At 40.9% G+C, this 19,999-nt stretch overlaps 1 long non-coding RNA gene across 1 annotated transcript; it reads left to right on the top strand.

Annotated features, from left to right (window-relative positions):
• The first annotated feature begins 17,250 nt into the window (after positions 1 to 17,250).
• On the top strand, positions 17,251 to 19,472 carry LOC103482203 (uncharacterized). The gene is made up of 3 exons (XR_014090976.1): positions 17,251 to 17,565; positions 18,444 to 18,536; positions 18,903 to 19,472. It is a non-coding gene; the product is annotated as an uncharacterized LOC103482203 (long non-coding RNA).
• Positions 19,473 to 19,999: the final 527 nt, after the last annotated feature.

The following is a 19,999-nucleotide window of genomic DNA, read 5'->3' on the forward strand; positions in this document are numbered from 1 at the left end:
TCTGCGTGCACCTGGAAAGATCTCACATGCTCATACCAGATTTCATGACAGGGCACACCACAGGATCACTTTCACTGCATCCCTGGAGTACAGCAGCAACCTCCAGTGATGACACTGCTCCGGTCTCAACAACCGCCACACCCCAAGATATCTGTTGGTTGCACTCAGATACTTCAGGCGGGTTAGCTGAGCAGCGAAACACCTCCTGGACCCCACTAGCACCAACCGCTGCAGCCTCTGCCAGTAGATCATCATAAGGTACTCTCGTCAAACGATGACATGTACTAGACTTCACGAAGGACTCTCTGCTAAGAGCGTCAGCCACCATGTTCTTTGATCCAGGAATGTACTTGATGTCGAACTGGAATGGCGCCAACTTAGCGATCCACCTTTGCTCACATGCGTCCAGCTGAGATGCCGAGGATGTAGGTTAGCGGATTATTGTCTGTCCAGACGGTGAATTGGTGACCTCTCAACCAATGATGGAACTTGTCACACACTGCCCATTTTAAGGCAAAAAATTTCAGTCGGTGTGCGGGATATTTAGATTATGTCAGCCGCCGATAACTCAGCGATTTACTTGCAAAAGCAATTGGTCTGGCTGTTGAACCACCAGCAGGTACTTGTGACAGGACTGCTCCAAGTACGTCGGAAGAAGCATCCACAGACAGGAGGAAGGGCTCACTGAAGTTTGGGTGAGCCAGCAGCACACAATCTAGCAAACCCTGCTTCAGTTGATGGAAAGCCTGCCGACAATCTTCAGTCCAATCCTCAGCACGGATCTGTTTGCAGATTTGGCAGCGTTTTCTCCCTCCTCCACGCGGACCTTTGGAGCATGAGATTAGCCGAAACAACGGTTTGGCCATAGCCTAACACCCCCTCAATAAATTGCTGGTAGTAGACTACCATGCCAAGGAAGGAACGGATCTTTCTCTGTGAGGGAATATTCGTGCCAACCTCCATAAGGTCTGACTCAGTAATAGTGGGGATGGCAGTCACTTTATCAGGGTCAGACTGGATCCCATCTATGCTGATGACATGACCGAGGAACTTCACTGACCTCCTCAGAAAATGACATTTCTTTGGGGCGAGCTTGAGATTATGGTTCTGGAATCTCTGGGAGAACATGTGTAGACGCTCCAGCGCTAGGTCACCAAGACATCATCCAGATAGCACAACAAGCTCATGAAGTTCTGGTCTCCGAAGATGTTTAGCATCATTCTCATGAATGTTGCTGGACTATTACACAGTCCCTGAGGCATCCGATTATACTCATACAATCCAAATGGAGATGAAAAGGCAGTGTATTTTCGGTCAGCCTCATGCACTTCGACATTGTAATAGCCAGAGGTCAAATCCATGGTTGAGAAAAAGGCATTGCCCCCCAAGGCCACTAGAGCATCAGCTGGATGAGGAAGTGGGTGTGCATTCTTGACAGTGCGTGCATTGATCCATCGGAAATCATTACAGATCCATAAGTCAATAGACTTCTTCCACACAATCACCAAGGGAGATGCAAACTCACTGCTAGACTTTCGCTCCTCCATCTCATCCAATGCCTCTCTCAACTTTTCACACTGGGTTGGTGGTATACGCCTACATGGCAATCGGAATGGTTTCTCGTCCATGATTCTGATGCGATGTAGAAAACCAGTGGCTTTACCACAATCCAGCTTGTCCCTTGAGAAGATCGACTGGTATTGAACAATGAGCTCAGCCTTCTTCAACCTTATATTCAGAGGAAATGTCACATGACTCAATATCCACATCTGACAGTCCCAGTTCTCTTAGCCTTGCCTGAGGGGTGTCAACTGTGCGTGGTGTCACAAGGTGAGGATGATCTGGCAAGGTGGAGTCCTCTGAGACGAGGCTGTGTTTTGTACTGTTGTCCAACGGCACTTGTATTTGTTGATGTATGCCGAATTGGGAACCAGAAAACATTTCCACTGACTCACAAATACACACATCAGCCAATTTAGCATTACGTCTCAAAGTAACCGGCTTGTCTGATGGATTAATGACCTTTAGTGGAAGCCACCCGTCTGCTCTTAGAATTGACACTGACCTCCCCACTAAGACTGTTCTCGGTTTCGATCTTGCTGTTGTTGGCTCCACCACAACAGCACAACAGATTATTCACTTGTGGCAACTTGCCCCAAATCAGATGCTCCGTCATGGGTTCAAGAGTAACAGCTCGCTTGATTTTCACAGTTCCAACTGCATCACAGATGTCTTCATCGGCAGCTTCCACCCTTGCCAACAAGCCTAGCAGTTTCTACTCTGCATCACTACTGTCACAGAGTGCTGTGACAGTAGTGATCAACACAGTGGCTGTCGGCTCAAGGGTGGGGCTCCTTAAAACATCCCGATGTAACAGCTGAGGTATTACTTTAGAGCTTAGTGTGCATGCCATTGACCCGCTATCCAGCAAGGTTCTAACTGTAACCACTCCTCCCAGTGTCACATCTTCATAAAACAAGTTCTCATGCTGCTTGAGTCTCTGAATGTTTTGGAATATTGGTGTATATCCCATTTCTCTCACTTCATATGCACTTTGACATATAGACTCCATGTCATCTTCAACATTTGGAACAGGGGGATCACTTTTAGGCCCAACACTTGCCCCCACCACATGTAGGCCAGTCAGTTTTCCTGAGACTGCACCACCTGCTTATTGCTCCTAGGCTTCCTCACCACAGCCCCTGGACACTCTGCTCGGATGTGGTCAGGTGCAAAACAACCAAAGCACAAATGGTTGGATCTGCAGTGGTACTGAGTAGTGTGTCCACCATCGCTGCACACAGCACAAGGTACAACAGGCTTTACTTTCGTCAGCTGGTCCCTCTGGGTGTGTCCACTGAACCCACTTTGAAACTTATGCTGTTGTGACTGCTGCTCCAGAACACGTTCGAGTAGAGTGATGACCCGGTCCAAACAGTCTGGCGAGCTCTCAGCTGACTTTCCAATTGGTGGTGCAACAGCAGCTGGAGGTAGTACTTCAGTGCTGGGTGTCGCACTTTGCAGAGAGGAGGTGACTTCCTGGTGCTGGGAATACAGGAAACTTGACATATTGTGTTTGTTTAGTCGCTTGTGATTTCTGCTGTGTTCTACAAGCTTCTCATGAATGTCAGCCACCGTCCAGTCTTTCAGCTGCCTACATTTGAATATGAGCGATAGTTCAGGATCAGGGCAGTTCTGGATAAACATGACAGCTAGATCACAGGACAGAGAGTCAAAAGCTTTATTCTGCCCCTTAAAGAGTCCTCTGTCACATCCAAAGCTTTGTTGAGTCTCAGCCAATAGTCAAAGGGATGTTCGTCGGGGTGGGGCACAGTAGCATAAAAGTCCACTAAGGGCAAGCTAGAGGACATGGTATCACTGAAGTGCTGCTTCAGTATCTCAAAAATGGGCTCAGGTCCTGTAATCAGATTTAAAACTGGCTTACTGCGTATGCCAACTTTAACCACTTCATGTGCCCTCCCCACCAGCTTAGACATCACCTCATCAGCCTGTTCAGCTGCAGGAATGCCTTTCTTTCTCAAATAAGATGACATCATAACCTCCCACTCTTGGACTGAACATGTGTCATGATCCCCTTTAAAACTCACAGGTTCTTTCACATCAGGGCAAACAATGACATTTAACATGGCAGACTCGTTAGCTGTAGCTCCAACCATTCCTGGACCCACTGTGTTACTCAAATGGGTCTCAATGCAAGCTGCAATACTTTCACCTACAGAAACTCCAATTCATGAAGCTATGTCACTCAAAAGTCTGCCATCAACATCACATTGTGGAGCATCAACAGTGTCGTTAACTCACTCACCCAACTCACCCAAATGAACAAAGTTTGGTTTTGGTGTGGATGCTTCTGGGGTATTCAAAAACAAACCCCTGCCTCTAGCAACTGAAGTCATAGGAGTAAATACTCCTAACCTCCTCCCCCTACCAAAAGAATTGTTGCTTGCCATAACTCAGCACTTACTGATCAAAAGCAAAAAAATAAAATCTAAAGTCTAAAAGAAGAGGTAGACATGCTTCAACAATGTATACATGATTCATTGGATTTTGTTGAGGAAAAATGACTATTTTTAGTGTTTAACACATTTAAACCTTTTAGAACGAATTTCTTAAGTTTGAACAGGTTTGTATTAGTGATTTAAAACCCGAAGAACTATTGCTGGGTTAAATATTTAAAGTACAAAGGAGAATAGAGGATCTGCAGGAGAATTTCAGCTCAGACCCCTGGGGTCTTATCATTAAAGACAGCAGGTCATAAATTAACATATGCAGGAAGGTGGAGGACAGTATCACTTGAATTACTGTGAGAAAGGGAACTTTGGTCGGTTCACGTAACCAGGATGAGAAGTCTTCAAAACTAACATCTGACATGGTGCAAAAAATTGAATATAACATAAAATGTTTTAAATCACTAACATTTAATTTGTAAGACATTTTTCTTAGTTATTAATAACATGTTTTGACTGAAAATTCTATTATCCTGTTTTAGAATTAATTTAGTCAATGATGAATGTATTTGGAATTGTATTATTTCTGACTATTAGAATCACATGAAAATGTTTTGTTTAGTATTAGAAAATACTTAGGTTTATGGTGAATGAATGTCTTAATTCTTATTTGTTTCTAATTCCTAATTAGAAACAGGAATTGTACTCCATTATTTTCTGTTAATATTGTCTATTGCTTTTGTTTGATATCAGGACTAAACTTTGGAGATGCTGAGTGCAGAAGAACAAATTGGGTTTTTGGAGAACTTTTCATTGAATTAAAATACAGTATTAAAGGTTTGTTCCTGGCAGAGCAGAAGAGAAACCAGAATTTCACAGCTACCTGTGAGGTTCATTCATCTGTTTCTCTTGGCCCAGATGGCTGTAGAGCCGGATAGTGTTAAGAAAATAAATTTAAAATAAGTTAGTTTTAGAATTTATCATGACTTGATTGAAATGCCATAATTATAGTTTTAAAATTTATAACATATTCTGACCTATTGATCTATATTTTACTGTAGTTAAAGCAGATTGTTTGTCAAGATCTCTGATCTCTTTGTCTGTCTGGAAACAATCAGTAGGAAGTTCTAGCTTTTCACACTGATCTGTGAAAGACATAAACCACCATGAATTCAGAGAGTCTGCTTCTACCTTATTTAACAAAAGGTGTTTGATCTTGTGAACAAATTGCGGGACTTTTTCTAAATTTAAAAGGGCCAGAGATGCCTTCCAGTTGGTCAAGTAGAGATACGCCTTATTTGAATACATTAAAGAGGAAAACACACCTACAGGTATAAAAGTTTGTGCACAAGGGAAACAATTCAGAAAAAAGCTGATTTATTTTACTTCTGCACCAGCTCTTTCTCCAAGGACGTCCTTGATATTTCTTTGTCTTCTTGTCTCAGGTAACCATGTTTGTATCTGTGTTTCTTCAGTTTCCTGTACTATCTTATACTTTCTTCTGATTGGATTAAATTCTGTAATTCTGTGACGTAAACACGCATTGTTGTGTTTTTGTCCCCACACGTGGCCACGCGAGAGAACCCGGGATCAACAGGAAGAATCAGAGCCAGAGTTTTGCTAAATTTAATTGTATAAAAATACTTCCTTAACAATCTCCAGAAAAATATTTTCGAACGTTGGACTCAACAAACTAAAACTGTCCCTAAAGTCCCAGCTACTCAGATTACTCAGCCTTTTCCTCAAGCGTCATCTACTCCATATGTGCCTAGTCTACATGCCAGGAGAAAAGAGCAATGCGACTCAGACCACAAGGACTTCGTCTCAGACCCATTCGGATTCGCTGGAGTTAATTAATACTACCAGAGTGCTCGCTGCCGCGTTGCACCAAACAAAATTGGAGCCCCCTGTGTTCACTAATGATGGTGGTCTTCACCCAGAGGAATGGCTGCAGTCTGTCAATGCTTACAAGACTTCTTTAGACTTAACAGACACACAGATTCTCAGAGAACTACCACATTTTCTAGCTAAGGCACCAAGGAAGTGGTTTAATGTTCAAAGCTCTCATGTCTCTACGTGGGCTGAATTTTGTGGACTTTTCAGAACTGTGTTCTTACCTGCTGACAACCAGGAGAATATTATGAGGGGTATCTTAGACAGTTTCCAGGACCCCAAAGAACCTCCCCCTACATTTGTGGCCCATATGGTCAGTGAGTTCAAAAGACTGAGGAACCCTCCGCCTGAGCAGGAGCAGATTGACTTTATCTGTAAACATGCAGTAGAGAAGTACAGAGTGGCATTATATGGAACACCTGTCAGGTCAGTAATGGATTTGGTGCTGTGTGCCCATGAGCTCCATTCTGTTCTCGGCACCAGCCTGTCACAGCCATCAAGGGTCCAGATGAAAAATAAAAATGATGGTGGTCCCTACTGTTTTAGATGTTCCATGCTGGTGTTACATCCCGCACATGCCCAAACTGTTCCACTGAGTATCAGGGAACTCGACAGTCTGCAAGACCTGCTAGAGAGCATCCCCAAACTCCACCTGCAGAACCAGAAAGTGCTAACATGATGAGAGAAACACAACCAGTGAGTAGAAAGCAGGAAAACTTCAGAGGGGGGAGAGTTTTTCACAGGGCCAACCCTCCTCCCAGTCAGCAACTCTGCCCTCATTGCCTGTGTCAGTTCCAAGTTCACCACCTATGCTCAATCACGTTGAAGATGGAGCTTCACAATCATCTTGGAACCTCCCTTTCAGAGTTAGAGTGAACTTTAAAGGAACAGCTCTGGAGGCCACACTTGATACAGGTGTGTCACTTTCAGCAGTAAACGCAGACCTGATACCCGAAAAGACCCAAAATATCTCGTTAAAGAATCAGTGGCATTCCCCACCCATAAGACTGGCCAACGGCACCGACTGCAATCCATTAGAAGTAACCTGGTTGACCATTGGATTTATGGGCAAGTCAGTCTATCAACGATTTGTGATGGTGCAGGACCTCTCATCCCCCTTAGTTCTTGGAATGGACTTTATGACTCGCACTTCACTAACAATGCATGTTCCAACCAGAACAGTAATTGTGGATGACAATTCCCCATTTCTGGATGAACCCTGTGAAAATGACTTTGTGGAGGCTGATCTTGAGTGTGGAACGATGACTCTACAGAACACTCCACAGCTCTCACTTAAGAAAAAGTTGAAGAAACTAACTTGAATCCTGAGGAAGAAAATGGACTGTTAAAGTGGTTAGATAACTACAGTGATCTGTTTGATGGTCATCTAGGTCGCACTTCTTTGCCGTTCAACTGGACCGACGAGTGCCAAGCAGCTGTCGACTTTCTAAAACATTCCATAACTTCAGCACCAGTGCTGAAATTCCCGGATTTTACATGTCCGTTCTTCATCCACACTGATGCATGTGATGCTGGACTTGGAGCAGCATTAATGCAGAGGGATGAGAACGGCAAAGATGTAGCTGTGGCCTTTGCTAGCCGTTCACTGCATAAGTCAGAAAAGCCCTATTCAACTCCAGAAAAAGAATGTCTGGCTGTTATCTGGGCATTGGAACATTTCCGTCCTTATGTCGAAGGTTTACATGTCACTATTTACACCGACCACAGCAGCCTAAAGTGGTTGATGTCTCGACCAAATCCCTCTGGTAGGCTTGCCAGGTGGTCTCTTCGCCTTCAGGACTTTGACTTCAGCATCATCCACAAACCGGGAGAACGTAATAAGGTGCCTGATGCCCTTTCACGTAATCCCCTCCCATATGTGGACACACCCATGGATCTTCTTCCTCCCTATGCCGTGATTGGAAGCATGGATCTTCGTGCTCTGCCCTCTGTAATTGTGTCGGACCACCCTCATGTTCGTCAGTTGCAACTAGAGGGCACAGTCACAGCCAACTTACTCTGCCAACTCGAAAACGACCAACAGAGTGCGGAGGATAACCAAGATCTGCAAAAGTTCATTGTACAAGATGGACTCTTATATTTCATTGATCCGAAAACAAAGTGCGGTCTTCACCCACTCAAGCAGATTAAACTTTTTGCTCCAACTGCACTCCGTAGTTATCTGCTCAAGTATTATCATGACCATCCTACAGCCGGACATCTGGGTGTTGCAAAAACTCTGGCATGCTTGCGTCTCAGGTTCTTCTGGCCAAACATGAACTCTGATGTAAAGAAATATGTGGTGTCATGTCGTTCGTGCCAAGTCACTAAACCGACTCAAAGAAAACCAGCAGCCCTCATGGTCCCAATCCAACCACAGAGACCATGGGAGTACACGGGTGTGGACTACATCAGCCCACTCCCCCGCACACAAATGGGAAATGCATATATCCTTGTTTTTGTGGACTATTTCTCCAAATGGATTGAAGTGAGTGCTGTAAGGGAAGCAACTGCTCGAGTTGCTGCTAATAAGTTCATCAACAACATATTCGCCTGACCTGGTTCCCCAAAATACCTTATTTCAGACAGGGGAACACCTTTCATCAGCGACCTGTTTGAACATGTTGTGTAAACACTTGGAACTGAGCACAGAATGACAACTGCCTACCATCCTCAAACTAATGCAACTGAACGTGTAAATCGCACGTTGAAAACAGCCATTTGAGCATATATTGAGGACAAACGCACTTCTTGGGACAAATATCTTCCCCAGATTTGTTTCGCGCTGCGTACGGCACCTCATGAAAGTACAAACCTGAGTCCCGCAATGATGCTCTATGGACGAGAGTTAGACACTCCCTTGGACCGCATCACTCAGCCGTCGTGGGAAGGAATGGACGACCCTGAGACTTCTTACCCAGATCACCTGAGAGCCTCGATTCAAGATGCTCATGACCATGCCCGTACAGTTCTCACAGAAAGTCATAGAAGGCGAAAGCATTACTATGACCTAAGACGACGCCCAATCTCTTTTAAAGTCGGAGATCTGGTCAGAGCAAATCACACCTAAAGTTGGATGCATCATCTAACTTTTCAGCAAAACTGGCGCCTCTCTACATGGGTCCCTACCGTGTCTACAAAAAGATGTCCGACGTGAACTATTGTCTAACCAAGGTGGACACTGGAGAGAAAGCTGAAGTTTTTCATGTTGCAAACCTTCAACCATTCTACACCTGTGCTACAGCTTCATCTAACAAACACTCAAAGCAAACCGCTTCTGGAGATTTGGTTTCCATTTCACCAGACAACAGTTTGCCCCCGGCTCTTTTGGACCCAGAGCCTGACTATGATGTCGACCCCGATATCGTCTCTGACGACATCCCAGTCGAAACTGATTGGGAATATGCGGATCCTTTTCCAGCCTTTTTGGACCACGACCCTGTCCAAGACACTGACACTGCTTTGGAGACGGCTCTTAACAGTTTGCCCCCTGCGGACAATGGGTGTGCTGCTGGTGTCTCTTATAATTTTAGACCGAGACGTGTTCCGAGGGTCACCACTGACTGGTCAGTCAATAGGTGGACCAACCCTTTTCATACCTCCAGGTTTAACCTGAAGTGACCTTGTTTGAACTTTGTTTTGCTAGTTTCAGTAGTGTACTATGACTGTCACTTACGTTTTGCTTGGGTCATGTTCAAACGTTTAACACGTTATGCTAAGGGTTCTAGCATTTTCAAAAGACAAAAAAAAAAGCAATTCCACTTTTGTAATCGTCCTGCCTGCCTTATTTTTTGGTTTTTACAGTACTCGTCAAAGTAGATATTGCCGTTGTTGAAAACTGTCCTGTATGTCGGCTTTTCAATATTATTCTGTATATTCCCGGTTTACTTTTAACAACTTATCCATGTATGGAGGTTTGTTAAGTATTGACTGTGCCTTTGCTGTGTTCAGCTGAGGGCAGCCTATTCTGACCTGGGGGGAATATGTAACAGTCGTAATTGTGTAGTATCTCTTTAAGACATTCTAGTATCTCAGATGACGTCACGTATGCGTCGCTGTTTCTTTTTAGAAAACGTCTGAGAAACCTGCTACAGTTGGATACAGTAACAGTCGTTACAAATTGTTACAATACCTGGACTGAGACGGACATATAACTCTCTTACGTTGGTGACGTTACGGGTTGCTTTGAACTCTGCTTATTTCATGTGTGAATGTATAGCAGCTGTTCAACCGGGCTTGTAAGGTTGGTGAAGAGCGTTTTATTAAAGGACAACACAGTGGATTTCTCAGTACCAGTGTAGTTGTGAGTTTCTAACCGTCCAGTCGAGTCTACCGCCTCCTCTCCTCCCTTAAACACAACCTGAAGCGTTACAACATGAAGATTTGATTTATTCTTTGATATCTGTTTTTATATTACTTCTGCCCCTCATACCACACAAGGTTATGGGCACAGACTTATCACAGTTTAAAATTGCTACCTTTCAACGTCCTTGAGCATCTAATTCTCCAGCATTAATGATGCACTAAGCTAACAATTACTGTCACCTGTGATTTTTACTTTGTTGTTTTTCATTGTCAAAAAAATATAAAATGACACAATTAATATCTTAGGTTTGGTTTTGGGCTATTACTCTTCAAACTTCCTATGTGGTGCTAGCCATAATGCTATGTTAATAACAATGCAATAAAACTAAAAAAAAAAAAAAAAAAAAAAAATTTAAAATACCTTAGGTTTAATTTCAGCTGGGTTTTTCTTTAATTTATGTTCGGTTTTATAGTAAATAAATCATAAAATGCCAAGAACCTTTAAACCAGTGATGTTTGGACATTTTAAAACATTAATTTTCTAACTTTCTTTAGCAGTTTAGTGGTTACTGCTATACTCTGTACAATCCAGGGCTACAACAAAAGAACATCCTGTTGTTAAATTAAATTATTAAAATAGCACAATGATTGTTTACTTTTTGCTGCATGATGGCTGCCTTAAGTCCTGTTGTCCTCATTTTCTGTGTATAGGGAAAACACATACAAATCTCGGTCATTTTGACCGGAGGACAACAGGAGGTTAAGCCATTGGCACATACTACTGTCTGGTTCCCCTGGGACCAAGAAGGTATGAGTATACTCTTTACATTGTCTCCCATTGACCAGGTAGATAGACCAGGCAAAAGAGTAAATAGAAAAGCTTCCAAAGTCACAAAAAAAAGAAAAGAAAAAACCTCAGAAAGCTTTTAGAACTTTGATCAAGATCATTTTAAATGACCAAAGAACAACTGGAAAAACAGAATGAAGGTTGTACTCCCTGCTCCAGGGTTTGTATTTCCACTTTTGCAAGCTGTTAGAGATTTCATGTCAGTAGCTTCCCAACCTTTTGATCCTTGTGAAGCTGTGCATGCATGAGTAGAGCTTATTATATGTTTTTCATTTTTTGAGTTAACCTTGACAAGACTGTGGAACTTGTATCACATTTTCTGGCCTATCCCATGCCAAGAAAGTAAGCCATGCTGCTGCTCGCGTTCTCACTAAAACCAGGAAGATAGAGCACATCACACCAGTTTTAAAGTCCCTACACTGGCTCCCTGTAGCTCAAAATAATATACTTTAAAATACTGTTGTTAGTTTATAAATCACTAAACGGTTTAGCACCACAATACATTAAAGATCTGTTATTGCTGTCCAACCGTCTAGATTAGCGGTTCTCAACGTGGGCGGTACCGCCCCCCGGGGGGCGTTCAGAGGACGGCAGGGGGCGCTGGCGGAAATTTTTACAAAAGGGGGGCGCTGGGATTCCTTTGGGGGGTGTTTGGTCGAAGGTTAACCTTATATGCACAACAATACCATTTTAGACTTTAAGCAACTTGCTAAAACTGTATTTCGTAACATTAAAACATACTTTGCTGCAACTGTATCGATGGCAGCTCTCCTCATCAGTGTTTGTGAGCTTTTGACGCAGCTCTGTTCTCCTGCTACTGGTAGCTTCACCGCAGTTCAGCTTTACACCGGCTGATGACGTTGCTGTAATTCACTTTGTCTGGTATTTTTGTACATATATTTTGGCAGTTCTGTGATCATGTCAAAGAGCACCAACTTATATTAAAAAGTGTTTTATTTCCATTTGAAAACTGCACACTTCAAAGGAAGGACAACAGAAAATTGCTCTAATGAACATGTAATTACTAAAATCACGATACCCTGACTTTTTGTCCCTCTGAAAAATGAACCCATTTAAATAACGAAATCCCTCCATGGGTGATACCACGATAGAGAGTGTTCATTTTATAGCATTAACACCGGAACTGTAAGTGGTCCGGTATGAAACGGGTGTGATAGAACAACGTTATTATATTTCAATAATCAGAATACCGCAATTGTTTCCATTATTTTAAAAGGTTTATGTCAGTCTGCCTTTTCCCAATCGATACGTTTCCCGAATGCTGTGCACCTTAGGGGGTTAAAACCCCCCAAAACAAAACAAAAAAACCGATGCGCACATTGCGCAAAACTCTGAAACAGGAGGAGCGAGACATAAAACGGAGCGACGAACTAGATGTTTTTAAGGCATAAAAACAGAATCCGACGCTGAACAGTGGAAAATCAACACATGATGTGAAACACATGACGATTAGGCGGCGCAGCAGGTGATGAGTGAAGATTACTGATGGTCAATAAATGATAAAATAAATCTAGCAACAGGGAATAAACTAAAGTGGACATAGCATTGAACCAAGAGAGGATAAAACTAATCAAAGGAAACTAAATGGAAATGAATGAAGAACAAAATGCAAGAATAAACTAAGAAACTAAAGTAAATACAGAGGAATTAACTGGTATGGCAAGACCTTTAGAGCAATAATTAATACAGAGACTGTATGGCAAGAATAAACAGACACTATTTCCAGATAAAAGGTAAAATAATATTGTTGCAGTGTCATGGGTTTGTTGAGACCACATCTAGTACTAAGAATAAATATATCTTACAGACCATAACAGTAAAGAACTTATTTATGTTTTTAATTAGATTTGATATATTTATTTCTTCAATATTATTTTTCATGTCAGTGTTAATGTCATGAGGCTGATGACTCCATGACACTAATAGTCAGTGCAAAGTAGCCTGGATAAAGGCTAGGGGGGCGCTGGCCCTAAAAAGGTTGAGAAACACTGGTCTAGACCCCTCAGATCTTCTGGTTCTGGTCTGCTCTGCATCCCCAGAACCAGAACCAAACGAGGAGAAGCAGCACTCAGTTTCTATGCATCACAAATTTGGAACAAACTTCCAGAAAACTGTAAAACAGCTGAAACACTGGGTGCCTATAAATCTCAACTTAAAATACACCTTTTTAGAGTTGCTTATGGCTAAATTAGGGTTAGAGTCCCCTGAGTAAAACGTGGGTTAGAGTCCCAATTAAACAACGTTTAACTAAAGTCCTACGGGGTTTAGAGTCCCAGTTGACTGCGTTTCAACTAAAATCCTAGAGGTTGGAGTCCTTGTCAAACGGCATTCTTTATTTTTTTTTTTTTAGATTTCTTTGGCTCTAGTGGCCTTTATTTGATAGTTAATTGACAGGAAAGTGGGTAATGAGAGAACGGGAAAGAAATGCAGCAAAGGTCGCCAAGGCCGGGAATCGAACCTGCGACAGCTGCATTGAGGACTAAGGCCTCCATATGTGGGTTGTGCTTAACCCCTGCGCCACCACAGCACATCCCAATCAAACAGCGTTATTTTACTAAAGTCCCAGAGGGTTAGAATCCCAGTTAAACGACGTTTAACTAAAGTCCTACAGGGATTAGAGTCCCAGTTGACGGCGTTTCAACTAAAATCCTAGAGGATGGAGTCCTTTGACTAAAGTCCCAGAGGGTTAGAATCCCAGTTAAACAATGTTTAACTAAAGTCCTACGGGGATTAGAGTCCCAGTTGACGGCGTTTCAACTAAAATCCTAGAGGATCGAGTCCTTGTTAAACTGCGTTTTTGACTAAAGTCCCAGAGGGTTAGAATCCCAGTTAAATGACGTTTAACTGAAGTCCTAGAGGTTGGAGTCCTTGTCAAACAGCGTTTTGACTAAAGTCCCAGATCGGGTTTCAGTCCCAGATAAGGACAGGGGTACGGGTGTCGTCCCCCCGGTTTTAATGGTTATCTTTTATAATCTTTTTTTTTTTTCAAAATCTTTCTTTCTTACTGTTTATTCATTGTCACATGCTGTTTTTCTTATTATGTAAAGCACTTTGAAATGCCTTGCTGCTTAAATGTGCCATACAAATAAAATTGATTGAGGGTAGGGGTTAAGTTGATTAAGACAGAAGAAAAAAAATCATTTGATGAGAGGCATTTCCTCTTCCCAACATACAGATTGATTCATTTTTCCTGAAGCAATTTCAGCTGTGCAAAGAAGGAAAGTTGTTTTGTGTCTTGTTTGTGAGTGTGTATATGTGTGCATGCATGATTGCATGCATGGTAAACTAGCTTTTGTGCAATTCATTACAAATTCTGCTGACAAGAGACTTGCAGGGAAAGCAGTTGTGTGCGCGTGGAGGGAATATCAAGAAGACCTTCTTTGCTTGGAGATGGCCTGCAGCTTTAAAGATATCGGCTCATTCATGTGAGGTCGTGAAATAGCACGCACACAAACAAACACTGGCTGGACAGCAGTGTTTATTGATATCAGATTAATATTCAGAGCCAAAAACCCTTCTCATTATTGCTGGCAGCCCTGATTACTAAGAGCTGCAGAGAAAAGGGAATAATATGGTTCAGTAATAGGCAGGCAAATGAAGTACAGTGTGTCTTTAAGAAAATAGGGTAAAAAAAAAGTACATTTAGATAGTTGTAGGGTACTTAAAGATTAACAATGCTTTTACTAGACATGCACAGAGTACATAAATACTGTAGGCGGCACTTGTCAGGGCATAGTGAGGGAGGTGGGTAAGGAAGGAGGGAGGGAGGGAGAGAAGGACGGTAGGGATAGATTAATATTCTTTTCTTTGGCCATTTTCTCTCTGTATATTCTTTGTTTTTGGTTGGTTATGTCTCATCTTCTGTTTGTTTATCTGTTATGTACCTGTAATTTAGCTTCTCTTGGATTTCTGCCTTGCAGCACCTTTTATTTTGGCCTTTTAGTTAGTTCATTAAGTTCCCTTTCTGCTCACTTATTTGGTTGCCTGTTGGTTTTATATCTAGTTTCTCACCTCTTTTATTTTAGGTACCATTTACTAATTTCTGTTCTTTCTCTCGCTGTTTTAAGATTCCTTAAATATCATATTTAAAACCAATCAATCAGAAGATCTCTACATATTAGCAGAGCTGTGGCTGAGAATGTGTTGATATACTCCATCTCTCCATGATATCTCAGCTCTGGTGGTCCCTGCAGAAGATAGTGGGGGAGCTCAGAAGGTGATTGGACAGCCCTTCTTTCCAGAATGTCTTTAACCCTTGTATGTAGTGCCATTTTATAGCACATTCAAGTAACTTTTGGTATAAAAATGCTGTATTATCAAACTTAGCTTAAAAGAAATTTGACTTTGCAATTTGATGGCCTGAAAATGGCCTCTGTCTCTTTAAGAACTTCCTACTCTTTCTGACACTTGGTCTTGTACACATGAAAGGATGAAAGCAGCACTCCAGGTATGTTTTTGATGAGAGAATAACATTATCACAATATAAAGCTCAAAAAAGTTGAATTTACATAATAATCCCCTCTTAATGAGTGATGGTTGCTGATTTAATCCCCGCCCCACCCTCCTCTGTACTTGTGTCCTTGGGCAAGACACTTCACTCGCCTTGCCTGCTGGTGGGGACCCAGACAGCTCAGTGGTGCTGGGCCAGCCTCACTTCTGTCAGACTACCTCAGGGCAGGGCAGCTGTGTCAACCATCAGTGTATGTGTGAATGGCTGAATGACTGTAGTATGAAGCGCTTTGGGGTCCTCTGGACTTAATAAGGCGCTGTACAAGTAGAAAGCCATTTACCATTTAAGAACTGTTGCACAGGAAGTTTCATGTTGGATAAGTTTTGTTATGGAAATTTCATTATCAAAGAATGAGAAGCTGTTTCAATAATAAGAGAAAGATTAATCTTTGTCTTTAAGTTTTTTTATTCGAAGGCAAAAGCGTTCGAAGACCCGTCTCACTGAGCGCAGCCAGGAGAAGAGCCCTGAACAACACACATCACATCGTTATATAGTCACAGCAAGACAAAGACCCTCCCAAAGTCTGATGTTATCTCTATTACCAGATGGACCACAGAGACACCCTGACCCCCTCCTCATGAACCATCTCTCACCGCTTGGAGGAGATAATTTTATGGCAGGAAAGAGCTGTTAAGGATTTCAGGAAGAACTTCTAACACTTGTTTGTCAGTTAGTCATGGGGTCAGGTCAAAAAGGGTACAAACTACATTCCACACATCAGTCCTTTAAGACAATTATCAGATCAAGCATTTTATCCAAGATGTCTTCAGGTCTCTTCTGCTAGCATGGCTGCGGAAACATCTAAACATTATCTGCAAACTTATTTAATTGATAAACACATCTTGCAGAAATACAAAAACAAAGCAGATATAATCCGTAAATGAATTAGAAAAAGTATCAGTTCCTTCAAGAATGAAATAAGACTGAAAACGAAATTTTCTATTACAGTTTTTAGCAGCACCAAAATGCAGACAGGATTTTTTAATTGTCATGAAATATGCAACGAAAAAGCTTACAAAGAGTGTAAACTGCAATCAAACTGAAAACCTTTAAGATTGAAGTTATGCAATGGAAGTAGAGAACAGCTGGGTTTCCAAAATAAATTTGCTTAATGAAATCACACCGATTCCAAAAGATTCATTTAATAAAATGCTTTTACGCTAAAATAAAGTGTTTTTTCAGCAGTATCAGTATTAGTGCATTTTGCAAAACTGCAATGTTAACACTTTTTCTGCATAACACAAGTCATGTGATCAATAACCAGATATTACTCATGTCGAAACACACAAAGAAGATGCCATTCCATCATCAGGCGGATGGTGGCATGGCATATTTTTTAATGACATTGTATGAACAGACTTATTACCGTGAGATTTTAATTGCGTTTTATATTTGTAATGGAAATCCTGCAATTACGAAATTGTATTTTGTTTTTTACATTAGTGGAATATCAACAAAAGTTTTGCATACATTTGAAAAAGAAATGCAACTATTGTGCCTGGAGAACTTAAAGGAGGGAGTATGGAAGTAAATATGTGCCATCAGAATTTGAATAAAAAATGCATCTGAAACTTGAATGTTGTATATTTGCGCTTACTTTTTCAATTTCAAAATTAATTCAGAATACAATTTTGACCTAAAAAAAATTCAGTGTCATTATTTGTACATGTTTGCAATTTTCATTTGTTAAAAAAATTCACATTCCTATTTCAAAGTGATGAAATTTTCAATATATATATTTTTCAGTGTTAAAAAAATTCAGCATATAAAAAAATTCAACTTTTAAAAATTCAAATGCAATATTTTCAGTGTCCTAAAAATTCAACTTGCTCAAATTCGCTGTCTCAAATTCAACATCTAAAAATTCGCTGTACAAAAATGGCGAGGTTACTTCAGGTCACAGACATTAGCAATCGTTGTCAGATTTCAACACCCAGCCAATCACATGACCTAAGCGTCATATTGAAGAAATACCAGCATCACCGAGGCCAGCGACCATGGAGGCGAACCCAAACCCAACGGTGAGTCTATGCTTTCATATTTCTGTAGTACATTTTATTTTACGCATGAACTTTGATACATGATATTAAAGCTTGATTTAAAACACGGGTTTGGGCCGTTGTTAATCTTACGCCATGTAATGCTGGCATATTAGTTCTCGCTACCTGCTAGACCTCCACCCCCTTCTCTTGGCTGTCCTACACACAATTTTCCCCTGTTTTATTTAAAAAAGGAATATCACTTGCGCCAAGTCTAGAATCTTTAAAGATAACTGATGGGTAGCGACTTTCCGGGTTGATTGTATGTTGTCTTAGGTGAGACTGATCAGGCGGTCTTGGTAAAAGTCGTAATTTCCCAGGAGATGCTACCGCTAATGTAGCTAACATGGCTGCCTTGTGTGCTTCAAGGAGGGGCTGTGAACTCTTCCGACATTAATTATAACCACAACCCCATTCTGTTCATCTACTGTGTTGTTCATGTGACTTCATTTATGAATAAATTAATACATTTATGGTCATTATAGCGTCATCCAAACTACTGCTTCTCTTATCTGACAAGTGTTGATATATATTAATTTACATTCTTTTTACTTTGCGGTACAAAACGTCGTTCTGTTACCTAGCAACATTCGAAACAACCTCCTTTGTTTTTTCAATTGATTTTAACTCATTTTGAAGAAAATATATGCTTGCAAGTACAGCTGTTAACTTATTTTAGATTAAATATTATTTAATTCGATTTCTCAATACTGACCTATTGATTTCAAAATAGTTTTTTTATTTTATTGACAATGTTTTTGACATTTTTTTTCTTTTTTCTTTTCAAGGAACTTTTGCTGGATCATATTTTTGATAGACTCTGTGATCGTTTGGAGCTATTTCTATTTCTACAATTACAGATGGTCCCGCAGTCAATCAGTTGGCCACAGGTGAAGAAGCAAAGTGATGACGGTGACGACAGCGATGATGTCTTGGAAGCAGAAACTACGCAGGTGACAGGGTTTTTCCATCAGTTTCTCAAAGAAGGTAAAATGTCTGTTTAAACATTTGGGCAATGTTTGTTATTTTGAGAATGATAAGTCGTGCATTACATACCAGCATAATGCAGTACATTTATTTTCCTATAATCATGTCTTACAACACTGCACAGATAAAGCTGATAAAGCTTTTCAGGTTGATTAGTGAAAATGGCAAAAGGTTTTCAAATGATTTTTGAAGGATATCACATTCATATTCATTAGTTTCTTAGATGGAAAAGACATTCGCATAAAGTCATATCTCAAAGTCAGCTTTATGAATGATTCCATCTACAGGAAACTCACCATGTATCTAAAAAAACAAATGAATACTTTTCCTAGCATCTTCAGACAATCTGCACCAGCTCATGAGATTTGGGTTGGCTGGGAGGCTCCATGGCAGGAACTGAAGCCTGAAGTAGTGCAGTCAACTGGACCAAACCACAAGCCCACTTCATCCACCTGCAGTGAACGTTTACGCCTTCCAAGCCATTGTTCTACCTACCAGGCTCTGTATGCTGACATGACGGTGTGTCTTAAATCGGTTGGGACTGGCTTTGGTCTTCTTTGAGAACTCAGTGCATTGGTGTTTCATTTGTTCAATAATTGCATTTCAATATGGCAATTAAGTGAAATTACAAAGTCATTTTATTATTAGCTTTTTTGTTTTTTAGAAATACTGTTCATCATTCACCGCAGTCTTGACATTAAGTTGTTCTTTGAAGTGACGACTAAGTAGCTGAAATGTTTGTCAAGCATCCCTGTAAATCTTAAATGTTAGAGTAACTATGTTCAGAGTTTGAGTCAGCACTGTTTGTACAGGAAATATGAAACGGAAACTGTTTTTATGCAATATTTTATTGAATGTTCATCTATGCTTGAAGTATTAGAAAATAAATGACATAAGACAAACTTAACTTTTCCATTCTTATAATGCAAGAAAATGAAGGTCCTACACAACTGTACCTACTAGCAGTGGTGGAGAAAGTACTCAAAAAATTTACTTAAGTAAAAGTACAAATACACAGTCAAAAATGTACTTAAGTAAAAGTAAAAAAGTACTGGCTTTTAAAAATACTTAAGTATTAAAAGTAAAAGTACTCGCTGAATGCATTACCTAATCGTTAATATCATTAAGTGTGCCGATCGTATTTAATTTTAATACATCAGAAATGTGCCATTTTAATGAACACTACCACAGATGAAACATGTTATTGTGTTTATTCTCTCTAACAGTTTAGACTTAGATATGTGATTCTATGGATCATAATTTCAGGGATGGAAACATTTTGTCTCCTGTCCTAACATAGCATGAACTTCATTAGTCACATTCATTTAGAAAGAAATCCAACTGAAAGGGGATGGAAAGAAGGTGCGGGCGGGGTGGAGGACATGCAACCAAGGAGCCACGTAGCAGAGTTGTAGTCAAGACCACCGAA

This window comes from Poecilia reticulata, chromosome 14 (genome assembly GCF_904066995.2).
Source record: "Poecilia reticulata chromosome 14, P_reticulata-male-v2, whole genome shotgun sequence".
NCBI classification, from domain to species: Eukaryota; Metazoa; Chordata; class Actinopteri; order Cyprinodontiformes; family Poeciliidae; genus Poecilia; species Poecilia reticulata.